This window comes from Arachis ipaensis, chromosome B10, assembly GCF_000816755.2.
Source record: "Arachis ipaensis cultivar K30076 chromosome B10, Araip1.1, whole genome shotgun sequence".
NCBI lineage: Eukaryota > Viridiplantae > Streptophyta > Magnoliopsida > Fabales > Fabaceae > Arachis > Arachis ipaensis.
The window spans coordinates 77,679,852-77,683,373 of record NC_029794.2 but is presented as its reverse complement, the minus strand read 5'-3'; the positions used below and the strand labels follow the sequence as shown (position 1 = coordinate 77,683,373).

Here is a 3,522-nt window from a genome sequence, read left to right as displayed (position 1 = left end):
CGCGCACCCATGGAAGTTGAAGTTGCATGGCGACGCGTATGCGTACATGACGCGTACGCGTGGATAGCAAATTGTCAAGCGACGCGTACGCGTGACCCACGCGTACGCGTCGATGCTCGCACGTGACTTTATTAAAGTGAAAATGCTGGGGGCGAATTCTGGGCTTCCCATGCCCAAATCCAACTCAATTCTGAGCCTATTATATGCAGAAATCAAGAGGAGATGAAGGAGTTATTTTTAGTTTTGAGTTTTGAAGGAAATGCTTTAGTTAGTTTCTAGAGAGAGAAGCTCTCTCTTCTCTCTAGAATTAGGATTATGTTAGATTAGGATTTCTCTCTATTATACTTTTCCTTTTGTAATTCTTGCTCCTCTACCTTTCCTCTCTCAAGTTTAGCATTCAATTCTTGTAATTGTTTACTTTTATGTTGATGAACTATTATTTCTTCTATTTTCCTTTAATGCAATTTTATGTTTCATGTTCCTTTATTATTGATTTAAATTGTTGTTGTTTAATTCCTTGCAATTAGTAGTTGTAGATCTACTTCTCATCTTGCTTTCCTTTTATACCTTCTAAGTGTTTGATAAAATAATTGGTTGGATTATGGAGTAGATTTTTCTCCTCTTGGCTTTGGTAGAGTAATTGGAGACTCTTGAGTTATCAAACTCCTTTGTTGATTGATAATTGAGAAGTTGCTAATTGGTTTGAATTCCACTAACTCTAGTCTTTCCTTTGGAGTTGACTAGGACTTGAGGAATCAAATTGATTTATCCACTTGACTTTCCGTCATAGTTAGAGGTTGACTAAGTGGGAGCAATGGATAATTGATGTCACAATTGAGGAGGATAATAAGGATAGGACTTCTAGTTTTCATACCCTGCCAAGAGATTTCTTAGCTATAGTTTACTTTCTTGCCATTTATCCTTCATGTCTCTTATCAAAACCCCAAAATATACAAGTCATAACCAATAGCAAGAACACTTCCCTGTAATTCTTTTGACAGACGACCCGAGATTTGAATACTTCGGTTATTATTTTTAGGGGTTTGGTACTTGTGACAACCAATTTTTTGTATGAAAGAATTATTTGTTGGTTTAGAAACTATACTTGCAACAAGAGTTTATTTGGGAATTCTAAACCATCAAAAATCCATTCATCAAAATGGCTCCGTTGCCGGGGAATTGCAAATGTGTGCTTGTTATTGGTTATTGTACATATGTGAATATTGTGAATAGTTTTCTCCCTTGTTAGTTTGCTTGTTTGATTTGGTACTTAGGTTTTATCTCTTGTTTTTGTGCTTTTTGTTTTTGTCTTTGCTATCATGAATTCTCACTTTGGCTATGAGTTTGGCTCTAACTATGTTGTAGGAAATGAAAACTTCAATGAGGATATGCATCAAGGATGGAATAATCAAGGTTGGGAGGAGCCTCAAGCTTATGGACAACCTTCTTGGCAACAACCTCCTCCGGTCTCTTATAGGTATAATTCCACTCCTAATGCATATCAATCCAATGGCTATGATGGACCTCCTTGTAGTTACCAACAAGCCCCACCATATGCTTATGAACCTTATCCTCAACATAATCCTCAACCATACTCACAAGCCTCTTTTTACCAAATACCTTCATATGACCCTAATCCTTACCCACCATATCAACAATCATATGAACCATATGAACCACATATAGAGCCACCACCATTCCAACATCAACACTTTCAAGAACCACCCCTCCATACTATTACCAAGATGAACCACCTCCAATGTATGAAAATTTTCACCCACAAGATGAATGCTACTTTCAACCATAACCTCCCATGGAAGAATATTCTTGTCCATTGATCCGAGAGCCATATGATCCTAATCATGTTATCCAAGCGGAACAAGAATCAAGAGATTGTCTTAAGGAAACATTGGATCAACTTCAACCAACCATGGAGCGTGTTGTGCAACAAGTGGAAAAAGTGGAGAGTGTTGAACCACCACAACCCTACCAAGAAGAATCAACTTCCTATTATGAACCCTTTCTCCAAAATAATGAACCCTCCTATCCACCCCACGCCCCAATGGATGATGATTCTCTCACTTTGCTACTTCAAGGACAAAGAAAAATGCAAAGGGAGGCACTAGAATCCATAGCCGCCTTGAATGAGGTGATAAACCGATTAACCTCGCAATTCTTGAACACTCAAAGCACTCCCATGGCCACATGTGGAGGATCATTTGAAGAGCATAGCATGAAGGAGAGATTGGAAACTTCGGTGGATAATAAAAATGTTGCTTTGTGCTAGAACAATTGGAGGAACCTATGATTGATGAAGACAAGGAAGAAGTGGTTGAAGATTTAGGAGATGCGGAGTCTCCATGGGAATCTAAGGTCATAGAAAGTTTGAAGTTGATGTTGAGGAAGAAAGTGCACATCCTCCAAAGCATATCCCATATGAAGAATTGGATGGTGTAACGTCCCGTCCAGCAAAATACCTTGCTTAAGTCAGGGTATTTCCACTAGAAAGAACATTACGTAACCTTCTCTAGTATTAACTACTTAATTATCGAGCCTTTGTATCGAGTTTGCGTTTCAGTTTTAAGAAAATGCCAGAAAATTTTGTTTTTTTTTTTACTTTTTTATTTTTCTGATTCATTAAAGTCATAATTCAAACATTCGCAAATAATAATAATCACATAAATATTATTGATAATAATTCTTATACAAAAGAGACCAAATGAAACTCAAATACAATATACTAAACCTACCCCTCTATGTAAAATAAAATCTCAAAGGTCAATAGCGAGGGGACTCTATGAAAGCAATTAAGACCATAAGGAAAACCTACTGATCGCTCGCAGCTTCAAATTGCGTCTTCAAACCTGTCGCTGAAAGGGTGGAAAATTTGCGGGTGAGAACCAAGCCACATGTTCTCAGTAGAGGTAGAAAATACCGTGAAAGTAAGAATAAAACGCAAATAGTTAATTTCACTCAAAAGTATTTAAAAGAAAAACTGTTTTCATTTGCAGTGATCTTTACTCGCCGTGTCAACCTTTTATTTTGAAAACCAACCGCATAACATTCAAAAATCCAAAATCATATAAAGCATCAGTTAATTATCCAAAATTCTAAACCCATATTTTCCTTTATAAAAATCTTAAAAGTTTTCCTAGACCGTATGAATGACTAATCTGTTCCAAGCATAGGTTCATTAAGTCTATGCTGAACCAGCTCAATCTTTCATACTTACTAAACCTCAAACACAATCCAATCACGGCCTCAGGCCCAAGCAATTCAACCAGCACCCAATTCAGCACAATCCAGCCAATCAGTTACAAACACAAGTAATGAGGTTCAAACACAATCAAGAGAAATTATATCAAGTATAGCAATTAGCAGTTAACATAATTATTCACTTAGGCAAACCAATTACAATATACACACCCAAACAATGTCACATAGATGCATATGATGCATGCCTGTCCTACTGGCCATGAGCTCACGCGTCGGTTATGTTGCCAGACCCGACTCGGATAAGCG

The 3,522-nt window shown here is 37.4% G+C and overlaps 1 protein-coding gene across 1 annotated transcript in view; it reads right to left on the bottom strand.

The window, feature by feature from the left end:
* LOC107621702 overlaps positions 2,714 to 3,522 on the bottom strand; it is a 6,907-nt gene continuing 6,098 nt past the window's right edge. Inside the window, exon 3 of the mRNA XM_021113913.1 lies at positions 2,714 to 2,870. The gene's annotated coding sequence lies outside the window, so the exon portion shown is untranslated. The remainder of the gene's footprint in view (positions 2,871 to 3,522) is intronic.